We start from the raw sequence: 13,656 nt of genomic DNA, 5'->3' as shown, positions 1-13,656 counted from the left end.
CTCATGTGTGGTGTAAGCAAGTGGTTTGATTTCATTTCTTTTGCATGAATCTATCCAATTTTCCTAATACCATTTATTGAATAAACTGTCTTTATCCCATTGTATGTTCTTGCCTCCATTGTCAAATAGTAATTGACCATAAACCCATACAGGTTTATTTCTGGGCTCTCTATTTTGTTTAGCTGATCTGTATGTCTGTTTTTATGAGAGTAGCATGCTGTTTTGATTACTATGGCCTTGTAGTATAGTTGGATATCAGGTAGTGTGATTTCTCCAATTTTATTCTTCTTTCTCAAGATTGTTGTGTCTATTTGGGGCCTTTTGTGGTTCCATATGAATGTTTGGAATATTTGTTTTAGTTCTGTGAAATACGCCATTGGTATTTTGATAGGAATTGTGTTGCCCTATAGATTGCTTTGGGAAGGATGGACATTTTCATAATATTAACTCTTCCTATTCATGGACACAGTATGTGCTTCCACTTATTTGTATCTTCCTCAAGTTCTTTCTTTAGTATCTTATAATTTTCTGAGTACAGATCTTCTAGCTCCTTGGTTAAATTTACTCCTAGGTACTTTATTCATTTTTTTACATGCAAGATCTCAATGGGGAAAATTAAAAACACTGAAAGATGTTGCCAAAGTCCTGTATAAATGGAGAGATATATCATAATTAAGGTCAGGAAACAGCAATGTTACAAAAATGTGAGTCTTTCCCAATATGATCTATAGGTTCAATGCAATTTCTACAAAAATCTACACAGGGTGTTTATGAAATTTAGACAAGAAACAGCAAGATACAGTGAAGACAAAGATGAAGTTGGGTGCTTCCAAAAATATAACAAAAGAGTATAATGTCATTGTAACAAGACTGTGCACTATTGATGGTGGTAGGATGTGTGGAAAACTATATCAACAGAATAGGGTGGAAAAGCAGCAGCAGGCCCCCTTGAATGTGAAGAGTGGATGTTAAAGATTGGGTAAAAGATGTACTATTCAATAAATGATGCTGGAATCATTGTATATACATTCATCATACATAAAAATAAATTCCAAGTGAACTAGGAACCAAAATGTTGAAGACAAAACATTACAGGTTTCAAACAAAAATGCAAAACAAATAACTGTGACTTCATGGGAGGAAATATTGATTAAACATGACACAAATTTTTTTAAAAAACATAACAGCAAAAGAAATTTGGCTATTAAAGTCAGAAACTTTTATTAAAGTACACTCTAAAGAAAAAAGACTGAAGAGCCACAACTAGATTTATTTGCCTCACACATAATTTACATAGGATTATATCCAAAATATTTAACAATAATCCAGGAGAAAAATGGTGAAAAGGTGTGAATAGAAATTTCATGAAAAAGGAAATATAAGTGACCAGTAAGTATATTTTAGAATTATGTACATTTATAGTAGTTACCAGAGAATTATGAATTAGAACTGCCTTTGAAATCTCACATTTTAAAATCACTGCCCAGGATGACTTCCAGAGCTATTAGAAAGCCAAATCCCCTGAGACTCTGCCCACCCAACTCTCCGGCCCACCGAAGCTGTTAACAGAGATTTTTGCATGTGAATGGCTGGTCTTGGCTTATGCTTTACAACTTCCTAAATCCTCTCAAATGAGCAACAGCTAGCTTCAGTGAGCCCCCAGCCCTGTACCTCTTGCAAAGGTACCCCAACTAGGCATTAGCAATAGCTAACCTAAATTCACAGCTTGGTTTTGCCCGAGAATCTCTAAGCCCAGCAGAAGTAGCAGCCATCTCAGATTGCTTTATAGCCCAGGCAGGGTGACCTGAGGCAAAACACAGGTAGAGGCTGAGGTTGGCCTGCACCACCTGGGAAACCCCAGAGCCTGTGCACCCAGTGGACACCTACAGACCATGTTGGAGCACTACCACCCTGCCCCTGCACAGCTGATCCTTCACAGAGGGTAGAGGTTGGTGGTCAGTGGTCACAGCCAGTCCTTGAAGATGACTGGCCTGGGTAAATCCCTCCCCCTCCATTGACCTGCCAACAGCAATCAAGGCTCAACTGCAAGAGGAGAGTGTATTCAGCAAACATGAAGGGTGCACCTCAAGGACCCAGCTGGGGTTGTAGGGGAGGCTGTGCCACTGGACCCTACAGGACACCAGAACCTTAGGCCACGCTAACAATACAGGGAGTCATAGCACTTCTACCTAATACACAGAAACAAACACAGGGAGGCTGCCAAAATGAGAAAACAAAGAAACATGGCCCAAATGAAAGAACAGATTAAAACATCAGAAAAAGAACTAAACAAAAATGAAGATAAGCAGAGTTCAAGACACTGGACATAAGGATGCTCAAGGAACTTAACGAGGATCTCAATAGCATAAAAAAAAGATCCAGTCAGAACTGAAAGATACATGAATTGAAATAAAAAAACAACAGTAGAGTGGATGAAGCTAACAATCAAATCAATGATTTGGAACAGAAGGAAGTGGGAAAAAAAACAACCAAGCAGAACAACAAGAAGAAAAAGCAATAAAACAACAACAACAACAACAAGTAACCAAGGATAATGTAAGCAGACTCTGGGACAACTTCAAGTGTTCCAAATGAACTAATGAAAAGATGTGAATAGGAATTTCATGAAAAGGAAATATAAGTGACCAGTAAATATATTTTAAATTTTATTTTAAATAAATTAGAACTGATGAAGAGCTTCCTAGGCAAGAAAAAAACTAAAGGAGTTCATTATCACCAAACCATTATTATACAAAATGTTACAGGGGGTTATTTAAGAAAAAGATCAAAACTATGAGCAATAAAATGGCAAACACATATCAACAATCAAATCTATAAAACAAACTAAGCAAACAAGAACAGAGAGAGAATCATGGATACAGGGAGGATTTTCAAGATTGCTAGATAGGAGGGGGATATGGGAACCGGTGAAGAGGTGAGGGGATTAAGAAGTATAAATTGGTAGTTACAGAATAGCCATGGAGATATAAAGTACAGTATAGGAAATGGAGCAGCCAAAGAACTTATACTCATGAGCCATGGACATGGACAGTGGTGTGGGGATTGCCTGAGAGAGTGAGGGGTACTCGGTGGAGGGGGCAAAGGGGGAAAATTTGGACAACTGTAATAGCATAATCAATAAAATATAAATTAAAAATAATTTATATTTTTAATTTATAAAAATCACTGGGCAGACAAAAATCTAACTGTTTAACTGTAACCGGAAAAGACACCGGTGTCCGGGCCGCCTGTCACTACCAACCCAATAAGCAATGACAGTGATGGAATCTTTATGGGTGCTTTATTCAGATGTCCAGGGATCTGAGAAGATGGTGGGTTCATACCCCAACAAACCATCTTATCTTTTCTTTCCAGGCCAGACCTTTTATAAGGCAGGGGTGAGGGCTTTGAGATTCAGAAGCTGCAACATTCCTGTCCTGGACAGTTAGCTGTGCTCAGGGGAAAGTGGCCATCTGTCTGTCTGTCTGTCTATCTGTCTATCTGTCTCTGGAACACAAAGGCCCGGATGCCTCCAGCTTGTCCCCAGGCAGTAATCTCTATCAGTGCCCCAGAGGGTCGGCTGTTTTCCTTGGAGCCAGGATGGGCCTTATCTGTAGTTTCTGAAACAAAAGCTTTAACATACACATTACTTGCTAGACTTGTAACTTTTTACCTTAAGCTAAAATTTTCCAAGTCTTGAGTCCCCTATCATAACATTCCCAAGTTCAATGCCAAGGTTGGGGGTTAGCTCCCTGGTCAGGACACATACAATGATTGAATGCACAAATAGGTGGGACAACAGATTGATGTCTCTCTCTCTCAAAAAAATAAAATCAATACATTTAAAGAGAAAGAAAAAAAAGAAAGAAGCCTGGTTTGCCCTTTAGTCAGGAGAGTACTGATTCCATTGTAAAAATGCTAAAAAATTCCTGCGCAATTTGCTGGGAACTCTGACCAGTGATGTTGGAACCTGACTTGTGCCTCCTCTGGAATTGGCACTAGTTAGAATTAAAGAAAATTAACTAAGGCCCAGCTCCACGGGGAGACGGCATGAGTATCAAGGGTCGTGAGCCAGAGTCTGATAGCGAACACACTGAGGCAGATTTCAGATCCCAAGGGAAATGGATCTGAGGGGTCATGGGAGCCCCAGGCATAGGGAAGTGAGTTGGGCACGCACTTCAAAGGGTCCTCGCAAGATGATAGAAGTCGTTATTAGAAACCAGATGTGGCTTTAGGCTCTCTGAGCAGCACCATGGCAGTGGGCACAAACAAGTGCCTGACGAAAGGTGGCAAAAAGGGAAAAAAAGAAAGTGTTTGAACCATTTTCTAAGAAAGATTGGTATGATGTGAAAGCACCAGCTATGCTCAATATATGAAATGTTGGAAAATCACTAGTCATGTGTTGTAGACCGCTCTGTCTGGTTCTAGGAATTGTATCTCAACCCCTTGTGGCTAAGGGCGGGGGAAGACCTTTGGAATGCGAGCTGCAGGAGACAAAGCTTGTCTCTGGTAGCAAATGCTGCCTCACTTTCCTCTCCTTGCCCTCAAAGCTTGGTGGGAAGTCAATGACGGGTAAGACCCCTCACAGGGCGGGGGGGTGGGGGGAGGGAAACCTAAGCCAGACCCAATCACTTGAGAGGCTTTCATGGAAGGACTGGGGTGGGGGCGACGGCGCTGCAACAAACAGCAATGGACTCTCCCCGCCCCCCTGCCCCGGCTTTGACATAGCCTGAGTCCCCGTGTCCTCTGGGAGAAGTGCTTCCTGGCTACAATCCTCTTAAGCCTGAATACCTGTTGGGGAGAGGTGCAGTGCAACTCCTTGCCTTGCTAGAGCATGTCCTGGGGAAAAATCTGGCATCACAAAGACTTGCTGATAAACCTGTGAAATCTGCTCTGCTAAGAGTGCTTTCATGCATATGTTAAGGGTTTGAGCAGGAAACCCTAAAACTCTGTTCCTGACAGACTCTGACTCATACTAAGCCTTCAGATTTCTTTTTTTTTAATATTTTTAAAATTTTTATTTATTTATCCTTAGAGGGGAAGGGAAGGAGAGAGGGAGAGAAATATCAATGTATGATTGGCTCTCGTGAGTCCCCTGCTGGGAACTGGCCTGCAACCCAGGCATGTGCCCTGACTGGGAATCGAACGGCAATTGTGTGGTTTGCAGGCCCATGCTCAATCCACTGAGCTATACCAGCCAGGACCAGATTTCTTTGAAATGTTATCTACTGTTTGATCCTTGCCGCCCTGTATTCCTGTGTATTAGAACCCAATAAAAGCACCTAGAGGAGGGAGCTCAACGCCTTTTTCCACCGGGAAACTAGCCACTGCTCACGGCCTTTTTCCTCTGGGAAAATGGCCACCTCTCCTCCCCAACCAGATCACATCATGTCTCAGTCATGATTACTCTCATCTGTGGCAGCTGGGGTACTTTTGAGGAAAGTCGCCTCCACAGTCATGGGAACTCAAGGAACCAAAATCACAGCAGATGGTCTGAAGAAGGGTCATGTATTTGAAGTGAGCCTAGATCATCTGCAAAATGATGAAGTTGTATTTAGAAAATTCAAGCTAATTACTGAGGATGTTCAGGGAAAAAACTGCATGACTAATTTCCATGGCATGGATCTTACCTGTGATAAAATGTGCTCCATGGTCAAAAAAGGCAGACCATGACTGAAGCCCTCATGTTGATGTCAAGTCTACCAATGGGTACTTGCTTCATCTGTTCCACGTTGGTTTTACTAAAAAGTGCAACAATCAGATTCAGAAGACCTCCTCTGCTCAGCATCAACAGGTCCTCCAAATCCGAAAGAGGATGATGGAAATCATGACCTAAGAGGTACAGGCAAACAACTTGAAAGAAGTGGTCAATAAATTGACTCCACATGGCATTGGAAAAGACGTGGAAAAGGCTTGGCAATCTATTTATCCTCTTCATGATGTCTTTGTTAGAAAAGTCAAAATGCTGAAGAAGCCGAGGTTTGAAGTGGGAAAACCATGGAGCTTCATGGTGAAGGTAGCAGTTCTGGGAAAGCTGCCGGGGATGAGACAGGTGCTTAAGTTGAAGGAGCTGATGGATTTGAACTCCCAGTCCAAGAATCTGTTTAAAATTCTGGCATTTAATGGTGACAAATAAAAAGGCCTATCTGTGACATTTAAGAAAAAAGAAAAAACCAGATGTGGCCTCTAGAAAAAAGGAAATATCATGTCACAGATGAGAATATCCAGATGTTAACACCTGCTGGCCAGATCGGAGCTGGGGCCCAGCTGGGGGTGGGAGAGGTAAAAGGACCTGGGGTGACTTGCTCCCCAAGTCACTGGCCAAGGATGTAATGGTCATTGCACAGACTGGTTAAACATGGGGTTTTGGGGGGGAGAATGCTACAGCCCCCTCGTTTTTGCTCCTCCCTTTATCCTGGGCGACTTAGGGAGAGGAATGTGTGCTGGTCCAGTGTGTATCACTACATTTTTATGTCACCTAAGGAAAAAGAGTGTATATGCTTTTATCAATGTGTGTATCTGTTCTCAAGTTTCTAGCATTCTGACCATAGTGGACACTGATTGTTCAGTTTCAGTAGTGGTACACGTCTCATGCCAGTTCAGAGAAAAGCAGGTTATGGTAGAACATAACCAAAAAAGCTTTGCTCAAAAAAGCATGCTACGTATCACCTGGCATTTACAAAAAACAACCTCAGACTGGACTAGTAGTGTTTGATCTTCAGCTTAACCACTAATTTCCTCCAGCCCCTCAGTTTCAGACCCATACTATGATTCTCTACTACCACCTAGTGGAAATTCATTCATTGCTTAACTCACATACACACCTAAATTCATTCTTTTTATAAAATGTTCAAGCTGCGTAGAACAGTGTAGGGTAGAAGGTATCTCTTTGTCATTTCTCCCCACCCTGCTCCCCGTCTCCCTCTGCTTCCAGCAGGAACTCTGCCATGTCCTGCTGGAACATTGCCAGGGCAATTAGGTGTTCGGGCGTGTGGCACCAAAAGTTCTGAGGTATCCACAGAGGGTTGTGTTGTTTTTAATTGTCTGCTTCTGATAGAAGCAGATGCGGCATTTCCCCTTAATGCTTTGGGTAAGCACAGCAAAAACAATGGTGACCAAAAGATTAAGCTCCTGAATTTAAAATTTACTTTTGAAAGCTATGATAGAGACAAGATGGAAGAAAGGCCTAGATTAGTAAACATCTGAAGTCAATGCGTATGCATCATAACAGATTTGGGAAGGACTTTTGATGACGGTGGAGCCAGTTTTCTTCGCTGGGAGCTGACACAGTCCGCAGGCTGTGGAGGGGAGTGTCGGGCGTGGCTGGGGGCACCGCACTCTCTAGTTCCTTTCCACCGTCACAAGTGACGGGTGCGCCCCCAGCTTGGACGCTTTTGGCATAAAGGGCAGGACCAGAGATGTATAGTCTGTCTTATTATAAATTTGAACAAAATAAAATATTTCTGACAGTTTTTAAACTGTCTTAGCTTAATATTCAGTGGAATGGATGGTCATCCATGCTGGAGAAGGAAAGGTCTTGGCAAGGAAAGAAAGAAACACGGAGATCATGAGCCTGGGAGCAAGAGACCCTGGCACCGAGAGAGGGTCATTGTTAATGACTCTGGGTGCTGGGTGGAGAGGTGACTCACAGGGTTGTGAGGCAAATGAAAACCAGCTCAGTTCCTTAGTTCGGTTTCTTCCAGAAGCAGTTCCTGACACAAGAACAAGTGAAAGTAGTTGATTTGGGAGGAGATTCAGAAGTGCAGGAAACTTCAGTGGCAATGGGGGAGGGTTGGGGAAGGAGGGCAGCTCACACAGGACAAATGACTGGAGGTTGATCTCACAGGGAAACCCTGGGAAACGAAGTGGGACCCGGGCCTCAGAGTTACCACAGCTGAGGAGTGAGGCAGCTGCTTCCTGGCATGTGAATTCCCTGTAGTGTCCAGGCTCTGCGAGGCGGGCAGAGTGGCCTCCGTGGCTTTGAAGAAAGCCTTCAGGAAAGACATGCAATTGCTGGTGTAAGCCAGCGTTCACTGCAGTAGTAAGGCCCAGGGACATGGGCAGGCACTGGGGGCGGCGGCCTCCTCTGGTCTGTTTCCAGTCGGGAAACCACTAGATGGGCTTGGGCCTGTGGTCTCTAAGATCTGTTATATTCGCCACCAAAATTGAAGGCGTTTGTAGTGTCATTTTCTTCAGTTGTGTCCAAACCTTCAGTAAAGTCTTATTAAATGTTACAGTCTTACCTAGCAGTTCCTTACTTAATAAGGACTAGGCCTAGGTGCAAATACAGGAGGCAGTATTGGTTTGCTCAGGGCTGCTGTAACACAGCGCCACAGACTGGGAGGCTTAAACAACACAAATCGATTTCCCCAGAGTTCTGGAGGCTAGAAGTTTGAGATCAAAGTGTCAGCAGAGTTGATGTCTTCGGGGTCTCTTTTCTGAGCTTGGAGACGATTATCTATCTTCTCCCTGTGTCTTCCCATGGTCTTCCCCCTGTGCGTGCCTGTGTCCTAATCTCTCCTTACAAGAACACCAGTCATATTGCATTAGACCCTATTCTGGTTGTAACTTAATTACCTGTCTAAAGGCATTATCTCCCAGTACAGCTACATTCGGAGGGATTAGGGGTTAGGACTTCAACAAGACATGAATCTTAGGGGGGTAAGGGAGTCCAGTTCGGCTTATAACAGAGGACAGTAGGGCAAAGGGGAAATCCTCCTCCTGTGTCTCCTTTTCTTTTCCCTCCCAAAGGTCAAGGTGAGGGAGGACAAATGGCGTCATGGGGTTTGGGTGGTTCTTCGACTCAGGAGTCGCGAGGCTCCAACGTGAACAGTAAGCGGCAGCAGACCTGAGAACTAGCCTGGAGCTGGATCCCACGAGTGTCAGGCTGCATTTTCCCAGGCTAATTTGCAACCAGAACTCCAGGTATAATTTTGGTTCACTTTCTGCTCAGGCATTTCCTAAAGTTATTTTGAAAAACTATAAACATCTTCATACATATTAAAAAAATTAACTCTTATTTTGAGATAGTTGTAAATCCACACGCAGTTGTAAGAGACAGTACAGACAGGACACGGCCCTTTGCTCAGTTCCCCCCATAGTGACATTTGCGAAGCTGCAGCACAATGTCACAACCGCGACATTGATGTCGATACAGTACAGACACAGAACATTTCCTTCACATCAGGTAGCCTTCCTCTTGCCCTTTTATGGTTTCCCTACCTTCCTCCCACTCCTACCACCTCCTTAACTCCAGACAACCACTGACCTTTTCTCCATTTCTATACTTTTATCATCTCCTGTATGTTATATGAATGGAATCACACAGCACGTATGGTCTCTCCACACGGCACTCCAATAGGGTTTAGGCAGGTGAGCTTCATTACTTCCGGAACTCTGGTTGCCTGTTCACTTCCAACTGACACCCCAGAGAGGCCCCTGTTACTGGAGTGGGAATTCTGATTCCCCAGTAGGCCCCTCGCTGGAACCCCCTGCTGGTTGGGGCAGGAGTGCCTCTTACTCCTCCTTACATGGGAGCAGAACTGACTCCACGATGGGGGTGCGGGTCCCAGGTGTTGGGGTTGCCTGGTTAGCTCTGGGTTGTGATAAAAGTCCCAACTGCCTACTAGGCATTGTGTGACACCACCCAAGAGGGGTGGGGAACAGGTTCTGCAGCGTTGGGAGTGTGTCTAGACCTCCACTGACACCTTGGGGACTGGGGGAGGGGCCCATTCCCACTGGGAAGGGATGAATATTCTGGCTCCCTACTCACTTTCCCTGGCAGCATCCTGGCACGCACACGTGTGTGTATGTGTGTGTGTGTGTGTGTGTGCATGCATGTGCGCTTGAGTAAGGTCTTTACTGCCGGTGAGGGTGGGTGGAAGTCTAGGCTACTCAATGGCCCTTTGCTGGTGGGAGTGCAGTGAAATTTTTGCGGGGTTTGGCTGAAGCAGAGCAGAGCAGTTGTCTAAAAGTTTTCCATCTGTCTTGCTAGGTGGCCTCCCTCCCTCCCGCTTTATTCCCTGTGGCTGTTGGTGTTTCTGGGCTGCTGGCTTCTTGCACTCCAAGTCTGAGAGACTTGAGGCAAAGAGAAAGCGTCGTTCCTTGGGTCCTGAAGTCTCTAGCCAGTCTGTCTTCTTGCCACCTTTCTGAGTTTTCCTGTATTTGTTTTACAATTATGTTCAGGATCTGTAGTTGTACTTAGAGGAGGAGGAGGAAAAAGGACATCTACTCTATTTATTGGAAGCAGAAGTTTCCTCTCTATAACATTCTTATTGTAAGTTTAAATATGTGTAAGTTTCTGGTCAACACTGGCATTTAAAAAATAAAATTGCTACACCATTTAAAAAATGTATCCAAGATTTTACACATGCCCTCATCTGTGTCATAAATATAAACATGTAGACATTTTGTATTGTTTCTTTTTCCCAATTTCATTCTCAACTTACCTATCAGAATTTATCCTAAATTTAAATTCCCAATTATTTTTTGTTTGATCACCATATTGTACTTCTGTGCAATAAACTCAATAAATATAAAGTTTCTATGAATTTTTTCTATGAAAAAAATTCTAAGAATTAGAATTCTAAGAATTAGAATTTTTTTGTTTGACTTACTACAATTAGGTACAGTACACAATAGTTTAAAAACAGTATTAATTTATTACACATTTTATAAATAATTGACAACCAAAAAGTACTTTGGCAGTGAATCTTTTAATTGAATAGATGAGGCTTTTCCAATTAGCTTAATGTATCTGTGGATGAATAATATTTGTTTCTAGAGTAAGACAAAATTTAGCATCAGTTCACATTCTTCTCTTATATACATATACTTGGAAACTTTGTGCACATAAGTAAGTAGATGGTAACGTGGGATTTTTGTCATAATATTTTTACTTAACTGTTTGAAATACTGTGGAATTATATTTCCTAAATCATCAAAAATTACTCTAAATGATGTGATAGCTGACGGCTTGGTTAAGTCCTCTTTCTATTCTGTTGGAAGCAAAGAACTGGGAACTACCTTTTTGCAAGCAAAAAGGATTTGAGTGGGTGAGAGAAATGGGTAAAGTGTATTTTTTTCTTTTAGTGTAAATAAATTGAATAAAGAAGACTGATCTACTAAATTAGGGGGCAGAAAGGAAAAAGATGTTTGCACTATCCTTGACTTAATGACCTGTTTGGGTCTCTGTTCTAAAGCCCACAGACTCCACACATGAAACTTTTGATCTCATTGTATGGTTTTAAATCAACTTTATTGAGGTATAATTTACATAAACAAATGGAAACATTTAAAGTATTTGGGTTGATGTCTTGATAAATGTGTACAGCTGTGACCACCACCCCAATGAACATGCAGGACATGGTTGTTCCCCGAGGAGGTCTCCTCAGTCGAGTGCGAGTGTGGTCTCTCCGCTGAGTCCTGAGCCCTCCCCACTCTCCACAGCCACTTCTTTGCTTTCTATCACTGTAAATAAAAAAAAAGGTTCTTCGTCCTTAGACTCACTCTCTGTCCCAATTTCTGGGATGCAAACCTAAATGTAAACATATGCATTTACTATAATTTAATTATCATAACAGGTGCTTTTATTTGTTTAAACTATTGGCTCCTGTGGCCTTGAAGCTGGTAAGAACAGATCTCTCATTGATCTCAGCCCAAGTCCGAGAAAAGCTCCTGTGAAGCTCTGAGGACGCTGCGGGGCATTGACTTGGTTACTCCACTTACTCCCTTCGTAAAATTTAAGTTTCACCTCTCAAAAAAAACTTGTAAGATCAATAGTTATTATGCTGCTCTGTAGTGTCAACCTAAATGATTTTTATGATGTTGAACTAATTTAAATTTAGTTAATTAACAAGTGACTTTTTTTACCTGCAAAATTCTTAAAAGACATAGTAATTCATAGAGACAAAGAGAAAAATTACTGGGTCATGAACCTTTTACATATATGTCTCATCTATATTTACTTTTTGAAAAACTCAAGTTGAAGTGGTAAATCCAATGTGGCATATACATTAGTGTATTTTATCAATAAGGTTAGTCACATTTTAACACTGAAGTAGAAAGCTTTAAATATTGTCTTCTAGGACTTCCGCCAAGATGGAGGCATAGGTGGAAACACTGTGCCTTCTCCCACAACCAAGTTTGAATACAACAAAAGTTTTGGAGAACTAGGACACACCCAAAGACCAGAAAACGGAATTATATGGAAGTCCGACAACTACGAACCGTTCAACGGGGACGGTAAGAGAGGCGGAGCCAGCAGCGGAGCTGGGTCGGGCAGGACAGATCCCCCGACCTAGGCGCGCAAGCAGCCCGGAACCAGTCGGGGTGTGGGGCAGACTGACCTCGGTTGCACATTCGCGCACAGTGAGACGGACCACGCAGGCCCCAGGGGGCGAACCCAGTGGTGGAGGGCTGACAGCGGTGGCACACTCATGTGCAGTGGAACGAAACGCGTGGGCCTGGTGACCGTGGTGGCTGCGGTGCCAGTGGGGGCTGCGGCGGCAGGCGGCAGAGGGAAGCCATTGTCCCTCTTTGACCCCGCCCCCACATACAGGGTCACAACCCAGCAACTGAGTTGCCCTGCTCTGGTGAACACTTTAGGGCTCCGATTCTGCTACGGAACAGGCAGGAACAGCCCAAAAGATGGCGCAAGAAGAACTCAAAGTCCCAGAGCCGATAACTCTAAGCGACCAACAGATTGCCAGCCTCTCAGAAGCACAATTTAAAACACTATTTATCAGGATGCTCACAGAACTGGTAGATTCTAGTCACAAATTAGAGGAACATATGAAGGCTAAACTAATTGAAATGAAGGGAGATGTCCAGGAAACCAATAGCGATGGAAAGGAAACTGGGACTCAAATCAATGGAATGGACCAGAAGGAAGAACGAAACATCCAACCAGAAAGGAATGAAGAAATGAGAATTCAAAAAAATGAGGAGAGGCTTAGGAACCTCCAGGACATCTTTAAACGTTCCAACATCCGGATTATAGGGGTACCAGAAGGGGGAAAGAAACAGCCACGAGTGGAAAACTTATTTGAACAAATAATAAAGGAGAACTTCCCCAGTCTGGCAAAGGAAATAGACTTCCAGGAAATCCAGGAAGCTCAGAGAGTCCCAAAGAAGTTGGACCCAAGAAGGAACACACCAAGGCACATCATAATTACATTAGCCAAGACTAAAATGAAGGAGAGAATCCTAGAAGCAGCAAGGGATAAGGGGACAGTCACCTACAAAGGAGTACCCATCAGACTGTCAGCGGATTTCTCAAAAGAGACCTTACAGGCAAGAAGGGGCTGGAAAGAAGTATTCCAAGTCATGAAATCCAAAGACCTACAGCCAAGATTGCTTTATCCAGCAAAACTTTCATTTAGAATGGAAGGACAGATAAAGTGCTTCTCAGATAAGGTCAAGTTCAAGGAGTTCATCATCACCAAGCCCTTATTATATGAAATGCTAAAGGGACTTATATAAGAAAAAGAAGATGAAAAATATGAACAGTGAAAGGACAGCAAACACACAGTTATTAACAACCACACCTAAAACAAAAGCAAACCAAGAGGACAGCTAGATCAGGAGTGGAACCATAGAAATGAAGAACACATGGAGGGTTAGAAACAGGGGGGTGGGAGGAGGAGAAGGGGGGAG

At 43.1% G+C, this 13,656-nt stretch overlaps 1 pseudogene; it reads left to right on the top strand.

Moving 5' to 3' along the window:
• The first annotated feature begins 4,246 nt into the window (after positions 1-4,246).
• On the top strand, positions 4,247-6,157 carry LOC118991556 (40S ribosomal protein S3a-like; annotated as a pseudogene).
• The last annotated feature ends 7,499 nt before the right edge of the window (positions 6,158-13,656 follow it).

This window comes from Sturnira hondurensis, unplaced genomic scaffold (assembly GCF_014824575.4).
Source record: "Sturnira hondurensis isolate 20B ecotype Veracruz unplaced genomic scaffold, ASM1482457v3 Scaffold0007578, whole genome shotgun sequence".
NCBI classification, from domain to species: domain Eukaryota; kingdom Metazoa; phylum Chordata; class Mammalia; order Chiroptera; family Phyllostomidae; genus Sturnira; species Sturnira hondurensis.
The sequence above is the reverse complement of the archived record's forward strand: the minus strand, read 5'-3'. Positions and strand labels throughout refer to the sequence as shown.